We start from the raw sequence: 13,106 nt of genomic DNA, 5'->3' as shown, positions 1-13,106 counted from the left end.
AGCCGGGGGTGACTTAACGTCTCTTTTCGGCGGTTGACGAGGCGCGCACGACTACTTGTTGGTCATTAATCGAGATCATTGCCGTTGCAGTGAATAAGTACGGAATTCCTATTTTTTTTAGACATGAAGCACGACAAGTATTTTAAAACTAAAATGCCAAAAGTTCCTCTCAAGGCTAGTGCAATTCTCTCACTGTACACCCTTTCGGCTTCAAACAAATATTAGGTAACGTCAAGAACTCGTAATTGCAAAACTAAGGAATTGAACGGAAACAGAATATATCTTTGTCACAAAAGTTTTTGCGTCGTCCGTATGATTTATAGTTCTGAGTATTCAGATAAGTGGTTCCTTGAAAAATTTCTACATAAGCAAAAAAAAAACCAAAACAACAACTTTACCTGCATCAAATATATTGATTTCGCTCGATGAAAATGTAAATGTTCCTGAAATGCCTCCAAACAGAGATCACATTGGCGAATCAGAGTGTTTGCTCTATGATTAGTTTCAAAAAGTTGGATTTCAATGTTTAAGTGAAAAAACACACCAAGCAACATCTATTTTCGACATTCAATTGACAACTCTGGATCACCTACCTTGCAGAAACGAGTGTCCCACAAGAGCGAGAACAAGACACAGTTTTCCGACGGCTACCATATCTGTGGTACGCGTCGAAACTTGTCACAGCACCACAGCTAGACTATAAATACAGTGCAGATGAGTCGAGACGTTCCATACAGCGCATATTTCATGTTTGAAAGGAGAAAACGTCCCTTCGGACCAAATTAAAAATTAATCTACAGACATGACAGCACCGCTTTAGCGACAACACACAATTTTTAACTCATTAATATTCAGCCTTCAAGCTCTATAAGTCTTAAAAAATAGAATTTCTTCGTGTAATTATGTTTTGTGAGGATGTATGTGAATAAGAGAATATAATGTTTGTCACCAAGACTACTCGGGTTATTACAAGCATTCAAAATATGGATGATTACACAGTCTGAATGTAAATTTTTTGTCCGTTGGTTGAGCACTCGCATCTATTACAGGCTAAAAATTTCTCCATCTCTCTATTCAAGCAGATCATAATCAACATGTTCATCACCTATTTTGGTATACTCAATCAAGGCTGTAGAACAACTATTTTTTTCGCCCATGAAGTTAATTATTATTTCATGCGCCCCGATAGTGAAAGACTTAAACTTTCAACCAATCTCTTGCCAAATCACTATTAAAAATCAGGGGTTACCTGCAAAGCTAGGAACTAGCGAGACAAATTATTCAATATTTGTGCGGTTTTTGAAAATTTAAAATGATCGCAATCACTGTGCTAGCTCATGACGTAAAAATAAAATTCTAGGTTTTCGAAGAACTAAGAAAATGAAAGTTTTTCTTTCTCCAAGAGCTTTAAAATGAACCCATGAACGGTATATCATAAAAGAACTGCAAACATTTGTGAGGCCAAACATGCCTCCGAGGCACGTTCTACTTTAAAACTCCAATATAAGTTTGATGAAAATGAATATAAATGTTAGCACGTTTTACCTAATAATAAGTGCAAATTTTATGCACACACATGACAGAGAAACCTCCCAGACGTTTTCCAAGTACTTCGAAGTCCAAATGAGGAGTACCGGGGAGTACAAAACCGCAAAATATAAAAGCTATTTCTTATAATATCTTGAATACATTTTTTCTCAACCTGGCTAAACTTTGCAATTTTGGTTACAAAGTAGCCACTAAAATGTTGCCAGGTCTTTTCGGTAGATTTGTATGCCTTATTTGTAGGAGCGTTATATGAATCGTTGAGGATAGCTGTCAGTTCTTATTGTTCTGCACTCATCATCGATACGGAATAGAGAGAATTATCGGGAGATCACGCGATTATCCTATATATTAGTATATCTCTTCTGTTGCATTGTGAATCCGTAATGTACCAGTCACATAATCTGTCTACGTCCTTCCAAAATCCAAGAACAATTGTACATGACGTATTGCGACGATTATATTTTTGTTGCTAGCTATCTCTGTCAATCTACATTCGTTCTATTTTTGCGATTGGCAGAACTCCAAGCACTACATAAAGCACGCAGACTATAAATAACGCATAATATTGTGGTCCCCTTATATCGTATTCAGCCGGAAACAAAGTCCCATTAATAATTTACTGAGTGACTAGCTTGGCATTTCATTATTTTTCTAGTCGGTCGGTAATTAAGACTTGCCAGTGTGAAACATTCCAACACTGTTCCTGGTTAAAGTGTATGTGTACATAAATACCAATGCTATTTTTTTTCTTGACTCTCACTTACAGGAAACAAAATATAACGATCACTTACAAAATTATGTGTATCCCGTGGTATAATGAGTTTTACGAGTAATATAGATTGAGATGACGTGTCAAGATAACTTTTTACCTCCAACGCTGAGAGATAGATTTGCTTTAGTAAATTCTGACATTGGTTCTGGTTTAGATTTGCAACTGAGGTGGTTTTAACATGACAAACTTGAATGTATTGTAAGTGTTGCGTTCTAAGCTGGGAAATAGTACGAGCTCAATATACCGACATAATGCCCAATGTATACATCTCGAGGTGGCTGTGTTGGTCGAAAACATTTTAGAGAACCTTTGTTATAGGAAGTTGGTGATTGCATCACAGTCACTCACAGTCAACAACAATTATTATCATATACCCATGCCCATATTGCTACATCCTAGTGACGTTCAACGTAAAATATCAGCCGTGATATTTCACGGTAAACGTCGAGATATGCACGATGAACGTCATCAGTTTTAGAGTTTTCCCGAACTACATTAGCAGTTTGTTGGTAAACAACGTAAACAACAAAATGGCCGCCGCTCCCCGCCTGCGAAGCGATGTCGCCGACGTAAAAACTTGAAGGGCTTCGAGGAACACGGGTATTTCTGGTTGCAAAATACGGAAATATCACGTTGAGTCTTGAAATGTTTTCCCATGGTATTTTTTTGTCAAGTTCTAGCAAACATTCTGCCGTTCGCACGGCGCCGGCACTGTGCACGGTCTCCATCGAACAGGTAGTGAGCGCGTGGCGTGACAGCGATGTCGCGCGCGCGACGACTGTTGACATGGCAACTCTAAAGGTAAACTAACAAAATGGCGTCCCCTCTCCGCGCGAGTTCCGTGCCGTACGACGACCGAAATCAGGATAGATTTAAACCTGCAGCAGTTTTTGATCGGTTACAGTTGTAATAGCATATTGCACCTTAAAATGTTCCTTCTGTATGACGATTTTTGTATCTCGGTGTCTTTCTTCTTGGGTTTCATTGAGATGAGATATATGGACGACTTGCAGCGATGTCGCGCGTGATGTTGACATCTTCGTCGTATACTTTATGAATGAAGCCAGTTCACATAAACATTCTGATATTTATGCGCAAGGCGTAATAAAGTAAAGCCTCAAAATTTAAGGTTTTTCGTTCTATTAGTAAAAATTCCCTAAAATTATGGGCATGGGTATATGATAAATCGGTTATTACCCAATATCGCCTGTTCCCTGTGTCGTATCAGCATGAGTGTCATTTGTGCTGCGTCAGACACTCGACTTCGTCTCGTGTCTGACGCAGCACAAATGACACTCATGCTGATACGACACAGGAACAGGCGATATTGGGTAATAACCTCTAAATGTCAAGGCGGCCTCAATTCAGAGGCTGTACTTTTCATGAAATGAAGATAACACTAGTACTTTTAGTTAGTGTTCACCTTTACATATTAAATTTGCATTAGAGAGAGAATTACCAACCCTTTCATTAATCACTCAGAACTCATACATCAACCACGTTAACACATTGCCTTATAGGTAACCGAAGTGCAGTGGTGTATGGTCACCGGAAATTCGGATATCTCGCCGGTAATATGATATTAAAAACTCGCCTTGGACCAATAATCAAATCCATTCTATGTAAAATACTTCACAATAACCATCAGACATCAATGATATATTATGTGGGGCCATTCCGTGACTAACGGCGGCCAAGTGAAATTCGTATCCTTTTCCAGACCAACGAATTCGCTATTTGACGCTGTTTTGAATAAAAAAAACATCATAATGAATTCATTTCCTAAAATGTTGAGTGAATCTCTAAGTTTGGATTTGGGTGTTGATTCTTAATTTCGTTATTCGATATTCGAAAATGGAATCACGAACAGTGCTCCACTGTTCTACCAATAGTATGTTCATTTACTGGAAAGTTAGGGAGCTAGCGAAATATAATGTTACATTTTGTTACGATTTTACCTTAAGAAGGCCCTTCTTTAACCAAATTGCGGATGTAATCCTTGGTGACGACATTTCCGAGTTCAATTTTCCGGCAGTGATATTGAGGCGACTGCAGACCGCTAAATCAAGATTTTTTGAATGAAATACCAAGGTGAATATCAGTGCCAGTGCCCGATTATTATGATAACCGCACGCACCAGATAAGGATGGACCATTTTATATCCAGGGGGCGGATCCCCCTTCTCTAAAATCCGGCAGTATTTTTTTTACAGTTCACGATGCCATACAAATGACCGGGCGGGGGGGGGAGGGGTGCCCCTGCACTCACTCACCCCGTGCATTGCAAAACAAAATTGTAAATGGATACGGGAGTTATGTAAGTTGAAATACTCGACGAGCCCAAATAAAAGTAAAAACATCCCGAAAGATATATTCTACTCAGAAAGAACTACCCATTGCATTATTATTATTATTATTATTATTATAATTATTATTATTATTATTATTATTATTACAAGTTTAGGGGCTATAAGTATTATATAGAAATCTAATAACAGTTCATTAAAGCTGTGTGGGAATTCTGAAAAAGAGGTGTGTGTAGTCTGGCAGAGACCCTGCCTGATGCGATTCGCGTTCTTCTCTGTTGGAACACGCGCGCGCCCTTCAGAGACGCGATGCGAATCCAAGAGCATGCACAATCGAGAGTGCGTGCGAGTGACAGTAGAACATCTCCGATCTCGCGCTATTGTGTCGTTGACCTTTAAAAATGATGGAATGTTGACAGAAATTGGAATTACTGCAGAGAATACTTTTCAGGATATCACATGTGAGTGTCTAAGGTACCAAGTAGGACGTTTAGGAAATCCTTTCAGAAAGTTCACGCCGCCTGTGGCCATTTTGTGGAGTACAAGCTTATAAGCTTACTAACTGCAGCGTATTTCTACTGTACATATTGCCGGAACATATGCGATGGAATTTTGCGTGTCACGTCGTTCAATCATTCAGATGGAAATGCCGCTCTTCTCCAAACTTTGAAAAAACAGGGTGACAGACTTTGGAATGCTAACTCTTGTATATCAAGAATGACGTAATTTAATGAGAAGATATTTGTATTCGAGCACGGCTACAGTTTTTGATTCGAGAACTCTCATCATGGACTGTGGTTGTATTCAACAATCGAGAGGCTACACACGCGATTGTGCAACACCTTTGGCAAAGCTTGTTCAAAGCTCAGACGAAGCTTCACGCCCAAGCTTCGAATACCAATTTGCGTACCAAGATTATTGAAGATTCGTGATTTTAACCTTCAGCCAAGGTTTGCCTATTTGTTGAAGCTTTGATGAACCAACCTTAGGGAAAGCTTTGCTGACCAGCTTTGCTGAATCTTTGACCTCCTGACCTTTGTCGAAGCTTCAACATACCAACCTCTTTCGAAGCTTCCTTTTTCTGACCTTTGTCGAAGCTTAAACATTCCAACCTCTTTCGAAGCTTCCTCTTTCTGACCTTTGTTAAATCTTCAAACTACCTACCTTTACTGCAGCTCTGATTTCCTGATCTTGTTCGAAGCTTCAGCGTATCAACCATTGTTGAAGCTTCGACCTTCCAACCTTCAATGAATCATTGACCTTCTGACCTTTGACCAATGATGTCATATGCAACCCTTCTCAAAGCTTTGTGCTGCCAATATTATCTGAAGGTTTATTCCTTTTGAGGTACAGTAGTGGTAACTTTTGATGATTTTTAAAGTAATTTTGTACTAACTTGTTACAGTTGCACTTTCTTGTTCTGTAGATGATACATCATGATGAAATGCCCAGTGCTTGGCTTTTCAACATAACCTACAGGTACAGTGTAGATAGCTTACAATATCGTTGACAATAGAGTGAAATTCAATCCTCAACAATAGCAAAGCGCAATACATTTATACAAGTTCTGTTCAGAAATTTAATTTCAGTCATTCATTTTGGCAATTCATGCTGTATATGGAAGAACTAGAAAATCTAATTGTACGGCAGAATAAAATTACTGTAAAAATCATCAAAAGTAAAGGTTACATCTGTTGTAATTTATCTCAGGTAAGTATTATGAAATGTAACTTATTGCTTTTAAGTATATTTTCCCAAAGTTTTATTTTTCTTTCTCTTTTCTTTCCTTCTGAAATACTCAATAAGTCTTCTTCAACTGGTCTTCTGTTAACTGTGTTTGCCAATGTGTGTTTTACATTTTGCTTTGTTCAAGAATCACAAGGACCAGTTGATGATTTTTTAACTTTTTTTTGTTTTGAATGTCAGTTATAAGTTCTTGTGTAACTCCTGGAAGCATATTGAAACAATTACTTAGCTCGTCAACACAGGGTCAATACATGAATTGTAAACTCACAGTTATTGTTTGCATTTTAACCCTTATCCAGACCAGTGTTCACTTAATTTGTAAACACTAATATCGCAGTCTGTCAATGTACAGGTTGAATTTACAAATTTGACACTGTGTAACTCAACATGGCTTAGGGAGTAGAAAAAGGAAATTGCAGTTGACCTTAAGGACAAAAATAGTGAAAAATCATTGAAAGTTACAGAGCCATACCAGCCCGTTACATCAAATTGCCTTTTTGTCACACCAATTAATCATTGTCTTTTCAAGTGATTCTAAGCCCTTGTATATGATCATGTACACAACATATTTTTAGTGAAAACATATTTTAATAAATTCCTTTAAATCAACTTGAACAACAAAAGGCAGCATATTAAATGACACAACATACTACACTGTTTTGATAATTAATTACCTATATCTCCAATTACAATGCAATGTTAATTATACTTTCACTGTCTGTAGTATAGGTACAGAATTACATGTCATTTGATAAATATTGGCAATAAGTGTCAGCAAGTCTACTGTTTAGCTGAAATCACTAAATTTTCCTGAGAATGAGATTTTCTCAGTCTGTATATTCCCCGCTCAAATTTAAGATAGGAGCATTTTCTGTTTTGGGCACATTTAATTTCTAGGGTTAGAGACAACTACCAACTACAAAATTACCAAGAGCTGTTTCAATGAGAGGCAGCTAGGTTCTCAAGGTTGTCTGGAAGCACTAGGAGTAATTGTACAAACTTGTGATGTTGCAATAAACTCTCCTGCAAATGTGTCATAAAGTGAAAATCAGGAAATTCAGTGTTCATGGGATTGTTAAAAGTGTACTTTTCACACATGCTTCACGACAGCTACACTTTGGTTTCACAAACTTTTTGCAGGAGTCGTCTCAGGCTTTAAAGCTGTGGATCCGGGGTGGTATATGCCATCACTGTGGTACAAATGTGTTGCTCTAAATCTCTGGAACAGTTCTGATCCCAATGGTTTTGTAGTGTGTAATTTGATACAGCATGGCAGACATGTGGTTGCAAAAGCCTTTCCAGGCTGTACATGGCAGTGATTTTCCTTCACTGGCTTGTTATCCAGATAAGTGATCTACAAAAGACAAGCAAAGTAATTCTATTAATGACAATTTGCCAGTATTTTTACATTGCATCACATACATTGTTATGGAAAACCAAATTTAAATTCTGTCTGCACTTTGTCAATACAGATTTTGGAGTTTGTGTTTCAGTGATTGTTATTGTTTGACAATTGAATTTACACCTGAACATGAATTCATTTACTGACATGCCACACACTATGTGAACAACGTGATTTGGAATCCTGACATATTGACTGCATTGATGAGGAGAGGAAAAAAAAATAACAAAAACTTTTCAAAATGTTAACTTCACCCTCTAGCCATACATTTCTCAAGATCTGTTCAAGATAAATTGACTGGTTCTTGTATTTTTTTTTCTTTTAATGTTTATGGAAGGCAGACCTTTCTGATTCATGAGTGGAAATTTATATATTTACTAGATCACTGGTCATAAGTGGAAAATCAATGCATACTTTGATCAAGTTGAGAATTTGATAAAAAACATTTATAAGTACACCTTGGTACATTAATATTACCTTGTACACTTTTGAGAAAACCTAATGAAATGTATTAAATACAAAAAAAATATTACTGTGAATGCAAATAACATACTGAGAGGATTCAATACTTACAGACAGTTTATGAGGAGAGTCATTCTTTTCCAATTACCAATAAAACATTTGGCATAACAGCCTCCCTCAAGAACTTTCACTGAAAAAAAATTGAAAAAAGAAAATCTGTCAATTACTCTTTTGCACCAATTGGTTGCAAACTTAAACTGAGACATTAGCACTTAGGGACACTGCAAATGCAATGTTGGCAAATAGGAACATCTGTCAGATTGAGACGCTACAACCTGATGAAGACAACGCGTATACAAAATCACGGTCAGGAGCAGCTGCTGGTTTTGCATGGGTATTTGGGTCGGACGGTAAAACCAAATTTTGCCATCCGATCCAAATACCCAAGCTAAACCTCGAGCCACTACTATACTGCAGCTAAGTCAGCGGTCAGGAGTGACCGTGACAAAATCTGGGACTGTAACCGATCGTGTCAGAACATTCAGGGAGACAAAACCACTTTGATAAAGGCGTCCTTCTGCAGATCTGGTGACCATCGCGTCGTGGTGCGATTTTGTCAAACTATCATCGATAAGCCCACTGCTGATACTTTAGTTTTGTTGGTCATGATATTTTCCATATATTTTTCACGAAATTACTCCATTTGTTTAAAGATTAGCCAGGTACAACGTTCATTTTTATTTTTTAAAGTATTCACAGAAGGTAATTTTGAAACATTTTGTCGTCTGCATACGTTACGTGGCGCGTGGCAACTTACCTTGAAGATCGTGTAAGATCCGGGAAAACATTCTGGTCTTTTGATAAAATCCTCTTCGGAGCCATCGCAAAATGTTCAGCAGTCAGATCTCCGTCTCTTCCTACCTCCATGCTTATAGTGAAGTCCACTATGTTTGCCAGATCGTTTGTCAAAGCCGGATTACCAGGACGGGCACGAAAAACAACATTCAAATTCTTGTATATAACCTCGTTTTCATTTCAAGATGGACGAAGGTAATGTTGCCGAAACCACTTTTGAGAAAGATTCTCGGTCAAGTGCAAGTGAAAATAACGTTAGAATTATAATGTATGATATGATATTGAACTTTATGATGAAGCAATTTTTCTACTCAAAAAGCGAAATCGCCTGTAAAACACGCTTTTCAGTGTAGTTTCCGCATTTCTCGGTCGCTTCCTTTTTGCTTATCCCTCAAGTTGTAATACGGACACCCCTCTTTTCACATGGTATATGACCAGCGCTGACGACAGAAAAATCACTCAGTGCAGTGTCAAAGTTACGATCACGATTTTATGCGAACAGCACAGCATGCACGACCACTCAGCTGCGGTTTGTCTGTTTCCGGGGCGACATAACGCAAAAAAAAACCCCTAAGACCAGGGAGTGAAGTTGACCCAACATATAACCTTCGGAAACAATCTTCACGCGACATACCTATTAGAAACAACTATCTGAAGGTTCAAATCAAATCTTCAACAAATGTTCCCGGTGCGAAGCGTTATTTAACCTTCTGAAGGTAACCTTTGTCCAACCTTTCAGAAAACTATGGTTGTCGAAAGGTTCATTGTAAACATTTGACTAAGGTTCTAAGGCTGAAGCTGTATTTAACCTTGTGAAAGTAACCTTTGTCTAACCTTTCGGAAAACTAAGGTTGTCGAAAGGTTCATTGTGAACATTTGACGAAGGTTCTAAGGCTGAAGTTGTATTTAACCTTCGAAAATAACCTCATTCAAACTTTGGGCATTAACCTTTGTACAAGATTGCAATACAACCTTTGACTTGGATTTTTTGAATCAAAGCTTTGTCTAAGCTTCAGCATGAACGCCAGCACAACCTTGGAGGGAATCGACCTTCATCAAAGGTGGTGCACAATCGCGTGTGTAGGGTGAGTTGACGTTTTTCCTATGTCCATGTAGCACTTGTAGCACTTGTGCAAAAATAAGCGAATCCACAGGCCTTTGGCGAATCAATAAATGCGTTTTTCACCAAAATGAAAGGTTGAAAGATGCGTCCGTCACTTTGGGACGAGCTAGATAAATGCAGCCAAACCAAACTGGCACAGAAATTTGCGATGATATGACATTGTTCTGGAAATAGTTACCATGGCAACTCAAAACATTAATATAAGTCTGGTTTTTGTGTTCTCTGAACCGAACTCCCCCAATAGATAATTTTCATATCAATCAAAGTAACTTTTCATTGGATATTACAAAAACTGAAATTTTCAACCCCTAAAATGGTTACCATGGAAACACAGGGCAGTGAAATTGATATCATATTTGGTCTTTTCGACCCAAAATACCCAAATGGTGAAATTTTCACGGAAATTGAACCTATTATTATCACCTTATTATTTCTATATAATAATTATATTAATTATTATTATTATTATTATTATTATTATTATTATTATTATTATTATTATTATTATTATTATTATTATTACAAGTTTAGGGGCTATAAGTATTATATAGAAATCTAATAACAATTCATTGAAGCTGTGGGAATTCTGAAAAAAACGAAAACGGTGTTATTTAATTTTGTCAATAGGGGTGACTTCTAATTGTCGTACGTATATTCTCTCCGCCCAGTTAGATAGGTGTTTCTTTTGACTACCCTTATGAATATTCATATACTTGCAAAAACCAACAGTCGTTGTCTCTGGCAGCGCGTGCTCACAGCTGCTGAGCTGCACAGCGTAGCCTTTCGGATCGCAGGCCCATCGTGGCAGTCGTGGGCGCCCACAAACAAGGCACAGCGACTGTGGAGAGTCTATGCCAGTGGAATTTAAATGTATCTTCAGCGTGGCATTTGTAGTTGTGGCGAAAACCATAAACCGTCTCCCTGTGCTGACGTTGTTGGGTTTTATTTTGTTCATGTGCATTTACTGTAAGCGATCGAGGAAGTTTTGGGAGGGAAATAGAGCAAAAGCATGAGTTTTTCCGCGAAATCTGTGCTGCGAATATAATTTCACGCATGCGCACTCGTTTGCGCGTGAATGTGTCGTCTGTACACTACGTCTCGTGCTATAATCTTGTCGTTGAGCTTTGCATGTTGACAGAAACTGGAATTACTGCAGAGAATACTTTTCAGGAGATCACAAGTGAGTCCCTAAGGTAACAAGTAGGACGTTTAGGAAATCCTTTCAGAAAGTTCACGCGGCCTGTGGCCATTTTGTGGAGTATAAGCTTATACGAACCTGGACTGGAGCTGGAGGCGTGGAGCGACGGTATACCGTATTTCTACTGTAAATATTGCCAGATAATATGCGATGGAATTTTGCGTTTCACGTCGTTCAATCATTCAGATGGAAATGCCGGCCTTCTCCAAACTTTGAAAAAATCAGGGTGACAGACTTTGGCTAACTCTTGTATAACAATGACGTAATTTAATGAGAAGACCTTTGTATTCGAGCTCGGCAACATTTTTTGATTTGAGAACTCTGATCATGACGGATTCACTGAAACAGTGAGTATTCAACAACTTTTTCCTATGTCCATGTAGCACTTGTGCTAAAAATAAGCGAGTCCACAGGCCTTTGGCGAATATAAATGCGTTTTTCACCAAGCTGAAAGGTTGAAAGATGCGTCCGTCACTTTGGGACGAGCTAGATAAATGCAGTCAAACCCAGCTGGGCGTAGAAATTTGCCATAGTATGACTTTGTTCTAGAGACGACCGGCCGTGCGGTGGAACTTTGCAACAAAGTTTCCATATCTGAACGGACGTACTTGAATGACAGGCACAGGAAACGATGGCTAATAAAAATGCATTGTCGTTGCATTTTGATAATAATGTATCAATCACAATGACACGGACAATTATGCCTCCTCCCAACAGAAGGGCCAAGGTCTATTTTTAGCCCTGCTACAGTATATCTCGGTGCTGAAAATGCCATATTGTTGTCATGTTGTCACGGCGACTTTTAAAATTTACATACAACTTTGAGAGTGAAACGGGTTGTTTATAGGTCACAAAACTTTTGAGTCCCACTGTCGTCCATTACACCTGTTTCCTTGGGCATTAAAGGTGTGCAAGTATACACATCAAAAGACTAGAAAATTCACTTCATGGGCAGAACCTTGTAAATAGCCCTTCTTATCTGGTTAACGAAAACAGATACCCCTGATCTAAAATATGCATGGGCTACCAGCCAGTGTCACCGCCTACCACATTCAGAACATGGTTGCCCAAGTGGACTACCAGGGAAAAAAAGTTTATTTCGAGCCCTGGGCAATATTAAATATGAAACATTTAACTTATAATATTGCCCCTTGTCTTGGCCTGCTGGGTTTTAAAAAATGTTTAAAGGTATACAAGGACCATGTTCAAATTTAGCCATTATATTGCTACAATGGAAAGGGGAGATCTAGCTAATCATCAGAACATAGAGTTTATGGGTCACGCCAGGTCACACAAAAAAATAATGCACCACTACATGGCCATAATTTTTACTTTAGTTAAAGAATCAGAAATAATTTGTCTTCATTATTCTTCCTAGAACGAGGCAAAGGAATTAAAATAAATTATTATAAAATGAACATTATTATACGTCGTTAATTATAAATCAACAAAATAAATAAGTACCAGTGAATTATGTTTTAAATAAAACAAAAAAAAAAACTGTTACTGCTTCTGATAAATAATGGTACATTGGGTGATAAGGGGAATTGGGTTCATAAAATTAATTTGAGATACAAGTAGAATTAATTTTAGCACATAAAATTAATTTGAAGGCATAAAATTAATTCGATTAATGCATAATAAGTTGGTACTATACTCTATAACACTTATTTGGGATGACTGCATGAAACAAAA

The 13,106-nt window shown here is 37.9% G+C and overlaps 1 long non-coding RNA gene across 1 annotated transcript; it reads right to left on the bottom strand.

The window, feature by feature from the left end:
• Window positions 1-6,939: 6,939 nt before the first annotated feature.
• Window positions 6,940-10,171, bottom strand: LOC139129486 (uncharacterized). The gene is made up of 3 exons (XR_011551595.1): window positions 9,053-10,171; window positions 8,347-8,425; window positions 6,940-7,725 (listed from the first exon to the last, which is right to left on the bottom strand). It is a non-coding gene; the product is annotated as an uncharacterized lncRNA (long non-coding RNA).
• Between the last annotated feature and the right edge of the window lie 2,935 nt (window positions 10,172-13,106).

This window comes from Ptychodera flava, chromosome 3, assembly GCF_041260155.1.
Source record: "Ptychodera flava strain L36383 chromosome 3, AS_Pfla_20210202, whole genome shotgun sequence".
NCBI classification, from domain to species: Eukaryota; Metazoa; Hemichordata; class Enteropneusta; family Ptychoderidae; genus Ptychodera; species Ptychodera flava.
The sequence above is the reverse complement of the archived record's forward strand: the minus strand, read 5'-3'. Positions and strand labels throughout refer to the sequence as shown.